At 47.3% G+C, this 20770-nt stretch overlaps 1 protein-coding gene across 1 annotated transcript in view; it reads left to right on the top strand.

The window, feature by feature from the left end:
- The first annotated feature begins 18332 nt into the window (after positions 1-18332).
- The window catches only part of NHLH2 (nescient helix-loop-helix 2), an 80861-nt gene continuing 78423 nt past the window's right edge, over positions 18333-20770 (top strand). Inside the window, exon 1 of the mRNA XM_085620739.1 lies at positions 18333-19743. The gene's annotated coding sequence lies outside the window, so the exon portion shown is untranslated. The remainder of the gene's footprint in view (positions 19744-20770) is intronic.

Below are 20770 nucleotides of genomic sequence, written 5' to 3'. Positions count from 1 at the left end.
TGCTGCATGTTGAACATCAGTAACTGGGCCATCTTAGGTGTGAGACGCTGCGCGTAGAACATCAGTATATGGACCATCTAAGGTATGAGATGGTGTATGTGGCACATCAGTAACTGAACCATCTCACGTGTGAGAAGCTGCATGTAGAACTGCAACTGAACCATCTCAGGTGTGAGACGCTGCACGTAGAACATCATTAACTGGACCATCTCATGTGTGAGATGCTGCACATAGAACATTAGGAACTGGACTATCTCAGGTGTGAGATACTGCACGTAGAACATTAGTAACTAGACCATCTCAGATGTGAGACATTGCATGTTGAACTGGAGTAACTGGACCATCTCAGGTGTGAGATGCTGCACGTAGAATATCAACAAGTGGACCATCTCAGGTGTGAGATGCTGCACCTGGAACTTCAGTAACTGGACCATCTCAAGGGTGACACGCTGCCCGTAGAACATCAGCAACTGGACCGTCTCAGGTGTGAGATGCTACACGTAGAACATCAGTCACTGGACCATCTGAGGTGTGAGATGCTGCACGTTGAATATCAGTACCTGGACCATCTCAGGTGTGAGATGCTGCACTTAGAAAATCATTGACTGGACCATCTCAGGTGTGAGGTGCTGCACATAGAACATCAGTAAATGGACCATCTCAGGTATGAGAAGGTGTATGTGGCACATCAGTAACTTGACTATCTCAGGTGTGAGATGCTGCATGTAGAATATCAGTAACTGGACCATCTCAGGTGTGAGACATTGCACCTAGAACATCAGTAACTGGACCATCTGAGGTGTGAGATGCTGCACGTAGAACATCATTAGCTGAACCATCTCAGGTGTGAGACGCTGCATGTAGAACTGTAACTGGACCACCTCAGGTGTGAGACACTGCATGTAGAACATCATTAACTGGACCATCTCATGTGTGAGATGCTGCACGTAGAACATCAGGAAGTGTAACATCTCAAGTGTGAGTCGCTGCATGTAGAACATTAGTAACTGGACCATCTCAGATGTTAGATGCTGAGAACATCAGTAAGTGTACAATCTCACGTGTGAGATGCTGCACATAGAACATTAGTAACTGGACCATATCAGGTGTGAGACGCTGCACCTAAAACATCAGTAACTGGGCCATCTCAGGAGTGAGATGCTTCACGTTGAACATTAGTAACTGGACCATATCAGGTGTGAGGTGCTGCACCTAAAACATCAGTAAGTGGCCCAGACGGGATTCCCTTATCATTTTTCAGAATGTTCCGGCAAGCGCTTGGTCCTGAGCTGCTATCTCTATTTCACCTTGCTCAACTGGGTCCGACCCCTAAGTCATGGCAGAAGCCTACTATTGTTGTGTTTAAAAAAAAAGGCATACCTGAACTCCATCCGGATCATACAGACCAATCTCACTCATCACTGCAGATAGCAAGATTTACTCGAAAATATTCGCTTCTAGGCTGGGCGCAGTCATAATTCCACTGGTATCGATCCGCCAACACGGGTTTATCCCTGGTCGGGGTACAATGGATCATGTCAAGCGAGCTATTGCTCTTTTTGACTGGGCACAGGCCACTAAGTCACCACTCGGGATGATCCTGTTAGACGCTGAGAAAGCGTTTGGCCGGGTCTCCTGGCGGTTTCTGTGGTCTGTTTTACAGTGGAAGGGATTTGCCACAGAATTCGTCCAAGCAGCGCAAGCACGATATATAACAGCAACAGCTCATATCCGTGAATCTGGACAAGTATCGCAAGAATCCAGTATCAGTAGAGGGACGAGGCAGGGCTGCCACCGCTCCCCACTGCTATTCTCATCATATAGTGACCCCTTTCTAAATAAATTGGAAGCGGATTCGAACATTGTACCAATCAAGGTCAACGATATCAGCTGTAAATCACTGGCTTATGCCGACGACATTGCGATTCTCACAAGCAATCGAAGGATAGCTCTCCCAGCCGTGGAAGATCTGGCGAGACAGTTTGGGGGCAGTCTCAGGCTATAAATGAGATGAGGACAAGACTCAATGCTTGCACTCAGATACCCTCCCTCCGGCAGACATCCCAATAGTATCAGAAACCACTTATCTGGGGGTCAGGATTACAGCAGCAGCGGAACGTATACTGGAACTTAATATTTCTCCAGTGATTCATACAGTTAATAAGACCTTAGAGAGACTGGATCATTTATCATTACATGGTCACTGCAATGTTATTAAAATGTCAATTTTCCCCAAATTTCTATATTTCTTCCGGACAATCCCTCTGGCATTTCCGACATTTTGTATCACTAAAGCTGAAAGGGTCTGTTTTAGATTTGTATGGGGATATCGCCGGCCCAGGAGGGCAATTAAGTGGAGGACCCTTCCGAGGCTCAGGGGCGGATGGGGGGGTGCCCAGTCTTGTCCTATACCATTGGGCAGCATTATTGCAACATATGGGAATACTTGTGGTTGGAGATAGGGCTGAAATACTGGTGGCCACTAGCCCTACTATATTTGAGCTGCTGCTAGGGGACGAAGCCAGGCAGAGGCTGGTTAAAACTCTGGAACCTAGTTACTATAAGAAGACTACATTCAAAATAGTTCAATCCGCTTGTTATGTCTGGAGGAAGATTCGCCGAAGACTTGTGATTTCCAACATCAATGCATATACACCCTTTCCGGCGTGTGGTCTTTTACCAACTATATTTCAGGATAAAATTTCATTCAGGTGGGGTAAGGCTGGGGTTACGGTTTGAGGAGATTTATGGACTGACGGCCAACTAGCCCCTTTTTTGGCTCTGCAAGAAAAGTTTGGCCTCTCTAGGAGAGATTTTTTTAACGTTTTTACAGATTGTGATCTTTTTAGGTACAAACTCACAAGGGGCGAATAGTAATTTGGGAATAATTGGCCCGATAGAACTGATGCGGAAACGATCAGGGATTGGGAACATCTATCAGTCATTACTGCAGGCGTCCCATGATGACTTAACTGCTCAAAAGGCTAGTTGGGAGAGAAAGCTAGGAAAAGTAGGGATACATTTGGAAGCATCGTTGGAATTAGCTGATCAGGTGCTAATCTGGTAGCTTAAAGTCTCAGCATTTTATGTCAGCTTTTGACCTATATTTTACCCCAGCAAAGACCTCCACATGGGCCAGCTCACGGGGCAGCTCATGCGGAACATGCGGGCTTTGGGCCGCAGACACAGCACGTATGTTTTTTGCCTACACTTTTAGAGGGATGTGAATTTTTTTCTGAATTTGATCCTTGTCACTCCCGTAACTCTCACTTCAGATTTGATCATTTTGGGGGTAAAACAGAATGAGGAGGGAGACTCCCGTAGTAGGTCTGAGCCTGGCTTTCTCTTTGTTGCTATGGCCGTCTTGAGGTTATGCGTCACATCTCAGTGGATTCGCTCGGAAGCTCCAAAATGTATCACCTGGCGGTCTCGGATACTAGCATTATACAATAGCGAATCCTCTGTCTATAAATTGAAGGAGCGAAGGGGGCGAGGTTGGGGTCTAAACATCTGGTCTCCTATCACCAGGTGGTTAGAATAGACTGTTTAGTATCTTAAGGCTTCTCTTGTCACCCATTCCTTTATTTCCTCTATTATTTCTTCCTCCTAGATTTATTCTCTGGGGCGACTGCGGGCACTTTCAATTCTGTTCTTAATTTTAACCCATTTGAATCTGTGATCTCCTTTTTCCTTTTAAAGTGTTATGATTGAACTGTCATTCTTTTTATTTAATAATGAAGTGTCAAGACAATACGATATGTTAAAGCTTGAAATATATGTCAGTTCTGTGTATGAAGATGTCCTTACTGTGACCAACTAATTTTGATGAAAAAATTAATAAAAACAAAAAAAGAAAAAAGTGGACCATTTCAGATGTGAGACGCTACACCTAAAACATCAGTAACTGGACCATCTCAGGTGTAAGATGCTGCACGTAGAACATTAGTAACTGGACCATCCCTGGTGTGAGACGCTGCACGTAGAACATTAGTAACTGGACCATCTCAGATGTGAGACGCTACACCTAAAACATCAGTAACTGGACCATCCCTGGTGTGAGACGCTGCACGTAGAACATTAGTAACTGGACCATCTCAGATGTGAGACGCTACACCTAAAACATCAGTAACTGGACCATCTCAGGTGTGAGACGCTGCACGTAGAACATTAGTAACTGGACCATCTCAGGTGTGAGACGCTGCACGTAGAACATTAGTAACTGGACCATCCCTGGTGTGAGATGCTGCACGTAGAACATTAGTAACTGGACCATCCCTGGTGTGAGACGCTGCACGTAGAACATTAGTAACTGGACCATCTCAGATGTGAGACGCTACACCTAAAACATCAGTAACTGGACCATCTCAGGTGTGAGACGCTGCACGTAGAATGTTAGTAACTGGACCATCCCTAGTATGAGATGCTGCACGTAGAACATTAGTAACTGGACCATCCCTGGTGTGAGATGCTGCACGTAGAACATTAGTAACTGGACCATCCCTGGTGTGAGACGCTGCACGTAGAACATTAGTAACTGGACCATCTCAGATGTGAGACGCTACACCTAAAACATCAGTAACTGGACCATCTCAGGTGTGAGACGCTGCACGTAGAATGTTAGTAACTGGACCATCCCTGGTGTGAGATGCTGCACGTAGAACATTAGTAACTGGACCATCCCTGGTGTGAGATGCTGCATGTAGAACATTAGTAACTGGACCATCTCAGATGTGAGACGCTACACCTAAAACATCAGTAACTGGACCATCTCAGGTGTGAGACGCTGCACGTAGAACATTAGTAACTGGACCATCTCAGGTGTGAGACGCTGCACGTAGAACGTTAGTAACTGGACCATCCCTGGTGTGAGATGCTGCACATAGAAAATTAGTAACTGGACCATCCCCGGTGTGAGACGCTGCACGTAGAACATTAGTAACTGGACCATCTCAGATGTGAGACGCTACACCTAAAACATCAGTAACTGGACGCTCTCAGGTGTGAGACGCTGCACGTAGAACATTAGTAACTGGACCATCTCAGATGTGAAACGCTACACCTAAAACATCAGTAACTGGACCATCTCAGGTGCGAGACGCTGCACGTAGAACATTAGTAACTGGACCACATCAGGTGTGTGATGCTGCACACAGAACATTAGTATCTGGACTACATCAGGTGTGAGACGCTGCACGTAGAACATTAGTAACTGGACCATATCAGGTGCGAGACGCTGCACGTAGAACATTAGTAACTGGACCATATCAGGTGCGAGATGCTGCACGTAGAACATTAGTAACTGGACCATCTCAGGTGTGAGACGCTGCACGTAGAACATTAGTAACTGGACCATCCCTGGAGTGAGATGCTGCACGTAGAACATTAGTAACTGGACCATCCCTGGTGTGAGACGCTGCACGTAGAACATTAGTAACTGGACCATCTCAGATGTGAGAAGCTGCACCTAAAACATCAGTAACTGGACCATCTCAGGTGTGAGACGCTGCCTGTAGAACATTAGTAACTGGACCACATCAGGTGTGAAATGCTGCACATAGAACATTAGTATCTGGACCACATCAGGTGTGAGACACTGCACATAGAATATTAGTAACTGGACCATATGAGGTGTGAGATGCTGCACATAGAACATTAGTAACTGGACCACATCAGGTGTGAGACGCTGCCCGTAGAACATTAGTAACTGGACCATATCAGGAGTGAGACGCTGCACGTAGAACATTAGTAACTGGACCATATCAGGAGTGAGACGCTGCACGTAGAACATTAGTAACTGGACAATATCAGGTGTGAGATGCTGCACGTAGAACATTAGTAACTGGACCATATCAGGAGTGAGACGCTGCACGTAGAACATTAGTAACTGGACCATATCAGGAGTGAGACGCTGCACGTAGAACATTAGTAACTGGACCATATCAGGTGTGAGACGCTGCACGTAGAACATTAGTAACTAGACCATATCAGGAGTGAGACGCTGCACATAGAACATTAGTAACTGGACCATATCAGGTGTGAGACGCTGCATGTAGAACATTAGTAACTGGACCATATCAGGAGTGAGACGCTGCACGTAGAACATTAGTAACTGGACCATATCAGGAGTGAGACGCTGCACGTAGAACATTAGTAACTGGACCATCCCTGGTGTGAGATGGTGCACGTAGAACATTAGTAACTGGACCATATCAGGAGTGAGACGCAGCACGTAGAAAATTAGTAACAGGACCATATCAGGAGTGAGACGCTGCACGTAGAACATTAGTAACTGGACCATCTCAGATGTGAGATGCTACACCTAAAACATCAGTAACTGGACCATCTCAGGTGTGAGACACTGCACGTAGAACATTAGTAACTGGACCACATCAGGTGTGAGATGCTGCACATAGAACATTAGTAACTGGACCATATCAGGAGTGAGACGCTGCATGTAGAACATTAGTATCTGGACCACATCAGGTGTGAGACGCTGCACATAGAACATTAGTAACTGGACCGCATCAGGTGTGAGATGCTGCACATAGAACATTAGTATCTGGACCACATCAGGTGTGAAACGCTACACCTAAAACATCAGTAACTGGACCATCTCAGGTGCGAGACGCTGCACGTAGAACATTAGTAACTGGACCACATCAGGTGTGTGATGCTGCACATAGAACATTAGTATCTGGATTACAGCAGGTGTGAGACGCTGCACGTAGAACATTAGTAACTGGACCATATCAGGTGCGAGATGCTGCACGTAGAACATTAGTAACTGGACCATATCAGGAGTGAGACGCTGCACGTAGAATATTAGTAACTGGACCATATCAGGAGTGAGACGCTGCACGTAGAACATTAGTAACTGGACAATATCAGGTGTGAGACGCTGCACGTAGAACATTAGTAACTGGACCATATCAGGAGTGAGATGCTGCATGTAGAACATTAGTAACTGGACCATATCAGGAGTGAGACGCTGCACGTAGAACATTAGTAACTGGACCATATCAGGTGTGAGACGCTGCACGTAGAAAATTAGTAACTGGACCATTTCAGGAGTGAGACGCTGCACGTAGAACATTAGTAACTGGACCATATCAGGAGTGAGACGCTGCACGTAGAACATTAGTATCTGGACCATTTCAGGAGTGAGATGCTGCACGTAGAACATTAGTAACAGGACCATATCAGGAGTGAGACGCTGTACGTAGAACATTAGTAACTGGACCATCCCTGGTGTGAGACGCTGCACCTAGAACATTAGTAACTGGACCATCCCTGGTGTGAGACGCTACACCTAAAACATCGGTAACTGGACCATGTCAGGTGTGAGACGCTGCACGTAGAACATTAGTAACTGGACCATATCAGGAGTGAGATGCTGCATGTAGAACATTAGTAACTGGACCATATCAGGAGTGAGACGCTGCACGTAGAACATTAGTAACTGGACCATATCAGGTGTGAGACGCTGCACGTAGAACATTAGTAACTGGACCATATCAGGAGTGAGACGCTGCACGTAGAACATTAGTATCTGGACCATTTCAGGAGTGAGATGCTGCACGTAGAACATTAGTAACAGGACCATATCAGGAGTGAGACGCTGTACGTAGAACATTAGTAACTGGACCATCCCTGGTGTGAGACGCTGCACCTAGAACATTAGTAACTGGACCATCCCTGGTGTGAGACGCTACACCTAAAACATCGGTAACTGGACCATGTCAGGTGTGAGACGCTGCACGTAGAACATTAGTAACTGGACCATATCAGGAGTGAGACGCTGCACGTAGAACATTAGTAACTGGACCATATCAGGATTGAGACGCTGCACGTAGAACCTTAGTAACTGGACCATATCAGGTGTGAGACGCTGCACGTAGAACATCAGTAACTGGACCATATCAGGAGTGAGACGCTGCAGTAGAACGCCAGTAACTGAAACTTCTGCCTTCTTCCTCTGTCTAGTAATGGAACTACTTGATGGCTTGCAGTATCCTCATAATGTAGAGCAAAGGGGTACTTATCTCATATATATCATGCCTAACTCTAACTTCAGTTTAACCTTTGCTTTTTTGCAACGAATTTCTAGTATTTTTTTTTTTTAAGTTAGATATTATTACCATACCTGACTATAAAGTTGCTTTAACTTTTGCTTTTTTCAGTGTAATTATAAGGGATTCATAATGTAAAAAAGGTTCTATTACCATAGCTAGCTATAGCGTCACCTTTAGGGGTGGGTGTAACTAACGGAATTTGCTGTATCTTAATTACACAAACCTACAGCACCTGGTCGTGCACCCAACCCACCATTGGCTGCCAGCCGCATGCGGGCGGCCACCACCCACATAGCCTCACCCCACATTTTTTTCTCTTTTTTCCTTTTTGTTTTTCTCTGGGTCCCGCTGTACTCCCACTGGCCCACCGTGGGGTCCTCACTTTATCCCGGCCGACCACGCAGGAGGTGTCACTGAGTCCCGCTTGATTACTGCAGGACCTGAGTCATTCATTTTTCGTTTTTTGGTTTGTGTCCCTGGAGGCGCCCAATCCTTCCACAAGGGCCAGGGTGCCAGAGTACATCTACCTGCCCCTTTCTATGCTTTTTTTATTTTAAGTCCAGGACTCCGTCTCTGTATCCTGTAGTGACAACCACAACATTCCGCCTCATGTTGCAGCCATCCCATCAGATTGCAGGTGATGTCCTGCTGGACTGAAGGGGCTGATGGGAAAAAAAGACCTCCCTGCCAATCAGATTGTCCTGTTTTTAATTTTTGGGACCAACTGTCAATATATCATTAACTTTTTGAACTTAATTTCTCCAAAACGACTGATCGGATTTACACCAAATTACAAAAAAAGCACGCATTCTGAATAAAGATGTAGGGGGGATATGTGCAAGAAAACGTTTGAGCGTGGTGTTACGCCAAAATTGGTAACGCTGCACTCCAACAGTTTTTAAAAGCAGGGATGTGCTCTACTTACAAAAATACAGTGCAGTCCTGCGTTTCCCCTTGCGCTGGCCCTAATAAAACTGCGTAGGACCAGCGAGGGTACTCTTACGCCATGTTGCATGGGTGCTGCGCTGCAGGGGTGATTGTTTATATGCAGGAAGGGACACCTTCCTGCTCATAAGCAATCTTGAAAGGCAGTTTACTCTTTCTATGTCAGCACACATGGAAAGAGCAAAAATAAGGAGAAAATAATAATTTCTCCTCATATCACCATCCTAAAACTAGGTTTTACCTGGCCTTAGTTTTTGGCGCTGTCCTGTTCTTGTAAATATGGGGAAGCGTCAAAAATCATTGGGTGTTGAAGCGGAACGCCCACTGCAACAACCATTGCACGCCCCTTTCACACTATGTGAAGCGTGAAAAGGAGCCTCATTTACAAGGCAGTGTTAAGGCATGTTAAGTAATTTAATGCCACTTTGTAAATAAGGAGGAGGGGATATCGACACAGCAACGTCGCTAAAAGTGACATTCCTGTGGTGATAGGGGCTTGTAAATATGGCTCTAGGTTTCTACCAAATTTAGTGTATTTCTGTGCAGTAGTTTCTTCTAAACACTTCCGAAAAGTCCTATGGGAAGTTGACCAGGAAAAACATGCCCCCCTCCCCCCACCACCTTTTTCCACACATCTGCATCATGGATCACCCCGAAACTTTCCAGGAAGGCACAGAGGGGAGTGAATTTTATTTTAAGCTTCATGAAGATTTGTCAAACGGGGCTAAGTTATTAGGAAAAAAGAAACTTCCTTGGAACAGCTGACCTAAATATATTTACAAGGTACGTGTACATCTCCCCTGTATCACTTGGCCCTCCCCGACCCAGTACTGCACAGCTCATGTGCCCTGTATCACAAAACTATTGCGCCCCATATCACTTGGCCCTCACTAACCCGGTACCCTGCACAGCTTATGTGCCCCGTATCACAGGAATATTGAGCCCTGTATCACTTAGCCCTCCCTGACCCAGTACCCAGTACTGCACAGCTCATGCGCCCTGTATCACAAAACTATTGCGCCCTCTATCACTTGGCCCTCGCTGACCCGGTACCCTGCACAGCTTATGCGCCCTGTATCACAGTACCATTGCACCCTGTATCACTTGGCCCTCGTTGACCCAGTACCCTGCACAGCTAATGCGCCCTGTATCACAGTACCATTGCGCCCTGTATCACTTGTCCCTCACTGACCCGGTACCATGCACAGCTTATACGCCCCCGTATCACAGGAACATTGAGCCCTGTATCACTTAGCCCTCCCTGACCCAGTACCCAGTACTGCACAGCACATGTGCCCTGTATAACAAAACTATTGCGCCCTCTATCACTTGGCCCTCGCTGACCCGGTACCCTGCACAGCTTATGCGCATCGTATCACAGTGCCATTGCGCCCTGTATCACTTGGTCCTCCCTGACCCAGTACCCAGTACTGCACAGCTCATGCGCCCTGTATCACAGTACCATTGCACCCTGTATCACTTGGCCCTCGCTGACCCGGTACCCTGAACTGCTTATGTGCCCCGTATCACAGGAATATTGAGCCCTGTATCACTTTGCCCTCCCTGACCCTGTACCCAGTACTGCACAGCTCATGTGCCCTGTATCACAAACCTATTGCACCCTCTATCACAGTACCATTACGCCCTGTATCACTTGGCCCTCCCTGACCCAGTACCCTGCACAGCTCATGCACCCTGTATCACAGTAGCATTGAGCCCTGTCTCACTTGGTCCTCCTTGACCCAGTACCCAGTACTGCACAGCTCATGTGCCCTGTATCACAGTACCATTGCACCCTGTATCACTTGACCCTCGTTGACCCAGTGCCCTGCACAGCTCATGCGCCCTGTATCACAGTACCATTGCGCCCTGTATCACTTGTCCCTCACTGACCCGGTACCATGCACAGCTCATGTGCCCTGTATCACAGTACCATTTCGCCCTGTGTCACTTGGCCCTCCCTGACCTAGTACCCTGCACAGCTCATGCACCCTGTATCACAGTACCAATGCACTCTGTATCACTTAGCACTCGCTGACCCAGTACCCTGCACAGCTCATGTGCCCTGTATCACAGTACCATTGCGCACTGTATCACTTGGCCCTCGCTGACCCGGTACACTGCACAGCTCATGTGCCCTGTATCACAGTACCATTGTGCTCTGTATCACATGGCCCTCGCTAACCAGGTACCCTGCACAGCTCAAACGCCCTGTATCACAGTGTGTTTGAGCCCTGAATCACTTGGCACTCGCTGACCAGCTACCTTGCACAGCTAATGTGCCCTGTATCACAATACCATAGCACACTGGATCACTTGGCCCTCGCTGACCCAGTACCCTGCACAGCTCATGCGCTCTGTATCACAGTGCCTTTGCGCCCTGTATCACTTGGCCCCCTCTGCCCAGTACCCTGCACAGCTCAGGCACCCTGTATCACAGTGCCTTTGCGCCCTGTATCACTTGACCCTCGCTGACCCAGTGCCCTGCACAGCTCAGGCACCCTGTATCACAGTACCATTGCACCCTGTATCACTAGGCCCTCGCAGACCCAGTACCCTTGCACAGCTCATGTGCCCTGTATCACAATACCACAGCACCCCGTATCACTTGACCCTCACTGACCCAGTACCCTGCACAGCTCATGCGCCCTGTACCATTGCGCCGTGTATCACTTGGCCCGCGCTTAACCGGTACCTTGCACAGCTCATGCGCCCTGTATTACAGTACCATTGCGCCCTGTATCACTTGGCCCTCGCCAACCCGGTACCCTGTACAGCTCATGCGCCCTGTATCACAGTACCATTGTGCCTTGTATGACTTGGCCCTCGCTGACCTGGTACCCTGCACAGCTCATGCGCCCTGTATCACAGTACCATTGCGCCCTGTAACACTTGGCCCTTGCTTACCCAGTACCCTGCACAGCTCTTGCACCCTTTATCACAATACCATCATGCCTTGTATCACTTGGCCCTCCCTGGCCCCTCTGCCAGTCTCTAGTGCCCTGTATCACTTGGCCCTTCCGGACACCTCTGCGAGTCTCTCGTGTCCTGTATCCCTTGGCCCTCCCTAGCCCCTCCGCCAGTCTCTTGTGCCCTGTATAATGAGGCTCTCCCTGGCCTCTCTGCCAGTCTCTCGTGCCTTGTATCCCTTCCCTCTCCCGGGGCCCTCTGTGAATCTCTTGTGCCCTGTATCCCTTGGCCCTCCCAGGACCCTCTGCCAGTCTCTCGTGCCCTGTATCACTTGGTCCTCCCTGGACCCTCTGCCAGTCTCTCATGCCCTGTATCACTTGGCCATCCCTGGACCCTCTGCCAGTCTCTCGTGCCCTGTATCACCTCGCCATCCCTGATCTCTCTTGAAGAAAAGTGGAGGCGGCAACAGGAATGAAGTTACATATCCAGACAAAATCTTTTATTCTTTGTTCATCTTCGTATAGTCGTAGATATATACAGGACAACAGCCAACGCGTTTCGTTCCAATGAATGGAACTTCATCATGGCTGGAAATGACATAGGACAATATATAAAAATTTACAAAAAAGACATATAAATAAAACAAAGACCATACAAAATAACATCACAGAACCAACATGGTAATCGGTCAATGGCTATACATCAAAAAAGAAGAAAGACATAAGGCTTACATAGCAATTAATAACTTAAAATCTCACCATGAGTTTGTAGAGATGTAACACACAAAACGTGTGAGTAAAATTTCAGTAATGATTATCTAAAAGTAATGATAAAATGAAATTAATTTCAACTTCGTCATCGTGATCTCATGGGTAACATAATAATAAGTTATCATAGTGCCCATTTGTAATACTATGATATCGTATATTTATATCGCATATACGTACACAAATAATTTAGGGAAGAATAGTAGACCCAAAAAACATGCCAAAAGTATATGCACCATAAGAATCATATCTCAAAGTGAGCAAACTTTCCACTCATTGCAAATCTATTTCTCAGCTTGGTGTAAATACCTACAATGTATAGCTTTAAATAGCCACGCCTCACTCACAGTGTCGGCTAAAATACGTCATGGACAAATGGGGCAAGATGCAAAGATTGATCACAATATCATGTGATGTGGGTACATTCCAGTATAAGAATGAGGCATCAACAAACCCAAGTAAGAACATGCAGAACGTGGTTGGCTCATAGAGAAGTACAAATATAAATCCTTCTATACTTCAGAGTGCGTGTCTCTAATAACAAATAAACATTAGGGGCCCGATTCACAGAACTAACTTAAGACAAAATCCTAAACTTACTACTTTTGGTATTCACAGAAGTTAGGATTTTGTCTTAAGTTTGTCTTAAGACAAACTTAAGACAGACTTAAGACTGTCTTAAGACAGACTTAAGACAGACTTAAGACAAACTTAAGACAGACTTAAGACAGACTTAAGACAGGATTAAGACAGACTTAAGTTAGGATTTTGTCTTAAATTTGTCTTAAGTCTGTCTTAAGTCTGTCTTAAGTCTGTCTTAAGTTTGTCTTAAGTCTGTCTTGAGACTGTCTTAAGTCTGTCTTAAGACTGTCTTAAGTCTGTCTTAAGTTTGTCTTAAGACAAACTTAAGACAAAATCCTAACTTCTGTGAATACCAAAAGTAGTAAGTTTAGGATTTTGTCTTCAACTAGTTCTGTGAATCGGCCCCACCCATTTTAAAGGTGTTATCCATAACTGATCAAAAACACTGGTTCAGGGGACTAACATATCAATAGTTGAATATAATATTGGCCTGTTCCTGCCTTAGATACGGTATGCTGCCTCCCCAACTAGAACATTGTGGTTCTATACCGAGGGAGATTTTTATCAAAATAAATATAAAACCTACAAACAAACCACCCAACGGTGGAGACGTGGTGAAGAGATAATATAGTCATATATCACCACCTTGACTATGTGAATTCTTGTTCCTATTACCGCAAAAATTATTTTATACAATGTGACTAATACCAATAATTAGAGCCATCAAAAATACCAAAATAACATTAAACTGAATCACGCAAATTGACAACAATTTACAAAAGTGCAACGCAAATTGTCAATAGTCACATTAAATATATTCCATATTTTATGCACCTAGGTTCATTAAACACGATGTAAAAGCTGTATACGCATAATACATACTCACTAAACATAGCGTTTCGATTGACGCTTCAGTCCCAAGGCGCCATACCCGTCGTCTGAGAGGAAAGGCAACCGTTTTCCATCAAGTTTGCTGTTTATAACACAAAAAAGCAAAACGGCGTCTAACGTCATCGGGACGTCGAAAACGTCTTGACAAGTATCACAAACGTCAACGCCATCTTAGAATATGAGGGAACTACACAGAATCCACAAATTATAAAATAAATAACCAAAACAAATGATCGAAACAAATAATAGAAAGAAAATAATCAAAAACACGAACAGGGCAGCGTCCCGCACTACAGAGATGTTAAAATAATCTCGACTAGAATCGTAAACGTCAGCGCCATCTAGTATAGATCAGAAGACAGAGCCCACAATATTATACTAAATATGAAAGCAAACAAGGACCTAAATAGAATTTGTAGGAAAATAGCAGCAAGAACTTATGCAAATGCCATCTTGCAGGAACAAATATGGGTTACGAAACCATATAATCAAACGAAGACACAGCAAAAAATGTACACCGGGCTCGGAACATGTTATGATAACATACATGTATGAATATCCAAAATCCTTAATGTTTCAAAGAGACAAATGGTATTCCAAACATAGAATGTGCATCAATCTAATAACACACAGCTTGTAGAAAGTGTGATCCAATCCAAAAAAGAGAAACACTGTAGCCGTCTCTAACCTCAGAAGGATAATAAACCATGCCGCATGCATATTACTCCCCAGAGTACAGATAAACAGTAAAACCCAAAACGGGCCAGGGAAATCAATGAGGGCAAAGACCGAAGACCTGAAATTTAATAGAACATCTCGGCCCATAGGTGTTAATATTAAAATGATTAGAATAGTCACAGTTGATCGTAAGCATATAGAGAGTGGGACCTCCTATAGGAAGTAATGCATTTCACTATCAGTGTTATGTCCAAACCGTATGGACTGCAAGCGACATATCCATTTCGCCTCTGCCCTCCTAAGAGTGAGTTCCCTATTTCCACCACTCCTGTTAATCGGGATGTGTTCAATAGCATGAAATCAAAATGTATCATCCCCTGGATGCATGCGATCGTAATGTTCAGTAATAGGGTATCTCGAATCTCTACCCCGAATAGCCCTCCGATGTTCCTGTATTCGGATTTTTAAAGGGTGAATAGAACTCCCCACATAGATTAAATCACATGGGCAACCCAAAGCATACACAATATGTGTAGTATTGCAATTAAAAAAAAGATTAACAGAGTAGCTATGGCTGGTGTTGTAAGAAAAGTTAGTTATCTTATTCTTACCCATGGGGCAGATGTTACACATCCCACATGTAAAAAAGGCTTTAGGTTTAGGAGGTAACCACGTTCCACTTTTGGATGTCGACGTTATGTAGCTAGGGCATAGATGATTGCGTATTGACATGCCCTTTCTATATGTGATAGAGGGCCGATTGCCCAAATGTTCCTTCAAACCAGGGATGGTCGTAAGTAAGTACCAATATTTTCTGAAAACATTGAAAATCCTGTCACTATGCATCGTATATTGTGTAATAAATCTTACACCAGAGCTATGTTTGCTTTTTCTAGGTTTAGCACACAGGGTGGCCTTTCTATCAGTTTTGATAATGTCATAACCTCGCTTGAGGAACCTTTGTTTAGTCTCGATAACATTAGTATGGAAGATCTCAGTATCACTGCAGTTTCTTCTCACGCGAGTCAGTTCCCCAAAGGGTATATTATTGATAACTGACCTCGCGTGAGCACTCGTTGCATGCAACAAAGAATTGCAGGATGTAGTTTTGCGGTACAGTTTACTGTGAATAGTCCCATCTTGGATATAAAATGTAATATCCAAAAAATCAATGGTTTCCCTATGATAAGACATAGTGATCTTGATGTTAAACATGTTCTCATTCAGGTAAAGACGGTATTGCTCAAGTTGCTCAACTGATCCTGACCATAAACAAATTACATCATCGATGTACCTCCCCCAGTACACAATGTACTGTGTCCAAGGGGAGGCACATCTGGCCCAGGCATGCTCCCTCTCGTACCACCCCATAAAAAGGCAGGCATAAGAAGGAGCAAGCCTGGACCCCATCGCGGTTCCGTTGATCTGCTGGAACCAATGGTCGTTGAAAAAAAAAAAATTGTTCAACACTATCAGTTCAATCATCTGTACAATCATCTCATTCTGTGCAAAGAATTCTGCCCCTTCTCTATCCAAAAAGGACTGTACTGCCAATGTGCCATATTTCCTGTCAATGCATGTATATAAACTTTCCACATCAAATGTGGCAAAGATAAGATCTTCCGACCATTCAAAATCATGAAGCTTGGCCAAGATATCCTTGCTATCCCTAATGTAAGAAGGCAAACCAAGGACATGTTTTTGAAGCTTCAGATCAACAAACTCAGCCAATTTCTCAGTGGGTGAACCGACCCCCGATATAATGGGTCTACCAGGTGGAAACTGCCCCCCTGATCTCTTTGCCAGTTTAGCATTCCCTGTATCACTAGACCCTCACTGACCCAGTACCTTGCTCAGCTCATGCGCCATGTATCACAGTACCATTGCGCCCTGGATCACTTGGCCCTCGCCGACCCGGTACCCTGCACAGCTCATGTGCCCTGTATCACAGTACCATTGCGCCCTGGATCACTTGGCCCTCGCCGACCCGGTACCCTGCACAGCTCATGCGCCCTGTATCACAGTACCAATTTGCCCTGTATCACTTGGCCCTCGCCGACCCAGTACCCTGCACAGCTCATGCGCCCTGTATCACAGTACCATTGTGCCCTGGATCACTTGTCTCTCGCTGAACCGGTACCTTGCACAGCTCATGCGCCCTGTATCACAGTACCATTGCGCCCTGTATCACTTGGCCCTCGCTGACCCGGTACCCTGCACATCTCATGCGCCCTGTATCACAGTACCATTGCGCCCTGTATCACTTGGCCCTCTTTGACCCGGTACCCTGCACAGCTCATGCGCCCTGTATGACAGTACCATTGCGCCCTGTATCACTTGGCCCTCTTTGACCCGGTACCCTGCACAGCTCATGCGCCCTGTATGACAGTACCATTGCGCCCTGTATCACTCGGCCCTGGATTACCCAGTACCCTGCACAGCTCTTACACCCTGTATCACAGTACCTTTGTGACATGTATCCCTTGGCCCTCCCTATCCTCTATGCCAGTCTCTCGTGCCCTGTATCCCTTGGCCCTCCCTGGCTCCTCTGCCAGTCTCTCGTGCCCTGTATCCCTTGGCCCTCCCAGGCCCCTCTGCCAGTCTCTCGTGCCCTGTATCTCTTTGACCTCCTGGGCCTATTTGCCAGTCTCTCGTGCCCTGTATCACTTGGTCCTTCCAGGCCCCTTTGCCAGTCTCTCTTGCCCTGTATCCCTTGGCCCTCCCTGGCCGCTCTGCCAGTCTCTCGTGCCCTGTATCCCTTGGCCCTCCCAGGCCCCTCTGCCAGTCTCTCGTGCCCTGTATCTCTTTGACCTCCTGGGCCTATTTGCCAGTCTGTCGTGCCCTGTATCACTTTGACCTCCTGGGCCTATTTGCCAGTCTGTCGTGCCCTGTATCACTTGGTCCTTCCAGGCCCCTTTGCCAGTCTCTCTTGCCCTGTATCCCTTGGACCTCCCGGGACCCTCTGCCAGTCTCTCTTGCTCTGTATCCGTTGGCCCTCCCTGGCCGCTCTGCCAGTCTCTCTTGCCCTGGCGGGCCCGTCTACTCCTCGGGTTCCAGCTGCACAGCTGACGCCCAGGCTCCTCTCAGACTCCGCGCCTCTGTGCCTCGAAGCCTCCATGCCTCACCTCCGCGCCCATCTTGCAGTGCCGCTGGCCCCTCCAGCCCTATGCCAGCCTGGACCCGCGCGCATCTCCCTGGACCTCTCCACAGCTGATACCCACCTCCGTCCCAGACTCCAGGCGCCTGTGCCCCCCCCCCCACCTCCACACGCCATGCCCCCTCCTCGGACTGGCTCGGGTGGCACCCCGTCTCCTCGAGGAGGTCCTGCCTGTGAAGCCCCCTCCCGGTGACAGATGTCAGGTCGAATTAGAGGCCCCAGCCCATCCTGCTGTCCAATCACCTTCCCCTCCCCCCTCCGCCCCCACCGGCCCTGGAGCGCGCTATCTCATCCCCATCTCTGCGGCCGTCCATTGGTACCCAGGGCCAGCCGAGGACGAGACAGCTCACCCGTTTGTGTTCAAGGGGTGCGAATCCCTGGGGGGCCGGAGCACCACCGATCCTGTGACACCCTGCCGATCAGGGGACGCCTCACCGCACCGATCCGGTGACACCCCTTCCCATCCCGCACCAGGGACCCTGCGCCAGGTGAGAGGGAGAGGCCGCCTCTCCGCAGGGAGGGGACATCCTCCGGACCCAAGCATCCTTCATACTGTCCTTCCTCCTCCTGGACCACAGCATCCTTCCTCCTCCTGGACCACAGCATCCTTCCTTCTGGACCACAGCATCCTTCCTCCTCCTGGACCACAGCATCCTTCCTCCTCCTGGACCACAGCATCCTTCCTTCTGGACCACAGCATCCTTCCTTCTGGACCATAGCATCCTTTCTCCTTCTGGACCATAGCATCCTTCTTTCTCCTGGACCACAGCGTCCGTCCTTCTCCTGGACCACAGAATCCATCCTTCTCATGGACCACAGCATCCTTTTTACTCCTGGACCAGAGCTTCCTCTTCCTCCTCGCCCAGGCTAGGGCACCCTTCCTCGCCTACTGGTCCACAACATCCTCCCGTGCCTGCTCCACGCAACATCCTTGTTTACTACTGAACAAAGCATCTCTGCTCCCCTTCAAGAATTGAGCATCTTTCCTGCCCTCCTGGATCACAGTATCCTTCTCCTCTGCTGGACCACAGCATCCTTCCTCAGTCTCCTGCTGGACCACAGCATCCTTCATCACTCTCCGATAGGCCAGCCCTACGGATTACCGGTCCAGGCCCGGCCGGCTCGGCCCGGCCCCCGGACGGAGGAGGCCCAGCTCTCCCGAGCCAGGAACACGCGGACATCTCTGAGGTCCTTGTATCCCTGGGGGCCACCTTGTCGTGCGTGGCCTCCCAGCCCCCACTGGATTCGTCGTCTCACCAAAGCAAGGCGGGCGCCGGCGACACCGGGGAGAAAAGTTCGAGTCAAAGTCGGCGAAACCCGTGCGGGCGGATACGTCGACGTAAGAAAACGCCGAATTTAGGACGACGCAGAAACAATACCAGCCTCACAGTGGAGGGAGTGAAACACTGAGGCGACGACAGCAAATGGGGAAATGTGGACCGTTCTAGGATGAAAGGCGGAGACTCGACTGCACGGCGAAGCGGCAGGCTCGGGACCATCTGACCACGATCGATGACAGCGGCCTTCCGTCGATGTAAGGAAAACACCACCTTCACGAAACCCCCGAGGCGAAATACCAACTGCCCCCAGCAGACATGGCCTTGTACCCCGCACCGCCCAGCACCACAGGGGTCCGGTAGCTCGGCCCGGAGCCCCCCAGCACCCCGTCCACCAGGCCTTCCCGCGTCTCCAGCTTGCACCCTCCGGAGGGGTCTGTGGGGTCGGTGGGAGACCACGCCAGGTGAGTCCTGCCCGTGATTTCGTTTCTTCCACCTGCGGATGGTGCAAACTCCTCCCAACTCCCCCCCCCCCCCCCTGTACCGTAATTCCCGTTTCAGTTCACTTTCCTTCTTGTCTGCATAAAATAAACCATTAAATATTTATTTTAACCGAAATCCACAAAATATTAAATCTGGCCTTTAACGGAATAAAGAACAACTCTTAAAACTAAAGAGACTAAAAGTTGTTTACTCCGATGATGATCCCATAAAAACGCGTTTGTATATTTTTTAAATAAGAAACGCCTAATCTGCGATAAAAAGAAAGGCTTGCCTTTGTGAAGGAAACCGCTTTGTCGGTGGTAGTAACCACTATATAAAATGCAATTTCAATGACAAAGAAATACACACAAGTTCCAGGGGAGAACGCCGTTCGCTGGAAACAAGAAAGACGCCCAGTTCTAATCTATTTTCAAATTAAAAAACAAAAATAACAAATACATAGATGTATATGTATTTGAAATGGGAATTCCAGTACCACCTGTTTCAAAATGAGCAGAAATGTCCCATTTTTTAATTCTTCACTTTATGTGACTATATTTGGCAATGTTGCCCCCTCTGTAACTATCCCTGTAACGACGCATGTCCACTGTAAGCGCTCGAGCTCCTGTGGGTAATGTCGGCGCTATGTACAAATGCATTCATATAGAAATAGCGCCTACATTAATATTCAACGAAATTATCTTAAAACGCCATAGCACGACATTCGGTTTGGACGGGGGAGTGCGGGGCAGGTGATATTGGGGCGTCAGGTGGAATAAAGGGGTCCGGAGATTAGAACATCTCCTCCGAAAAGACGTTATAACCGAAAAAAATTATCTTTCTCACTTGAAGAAAACTCCAGTGTTTTATAATTCTTTTAAACTCGTATTTTTTTTTTTTTTTTTACCTCACACAAGGGTGGGTTTTTTATTCATCGAACACGCGGCAGAGTCGGATTTCGCTGTCGCGCGAAGCGCACATTTCTTCTGACAGGTTCGCTCTGTCTTG

The sequence above is a fragment of the Triturus cristatus genome, chromosome 8, assembly GCF_964204655.1.
Source record: "Triturus cristatus chromosome 8, aTriCri1.1, whole genome shotgun sequence".
NCBI classification, from domain to species: domain Eukaryota; kingdom Metazoa; phylum Chordata; class Amphibia; order Caudata; family Salamandridae; genus Triturus; species Triturus cristatus.
This window is presented reverse-complemented; position numbering and strand designations above follow the sequence as displayed.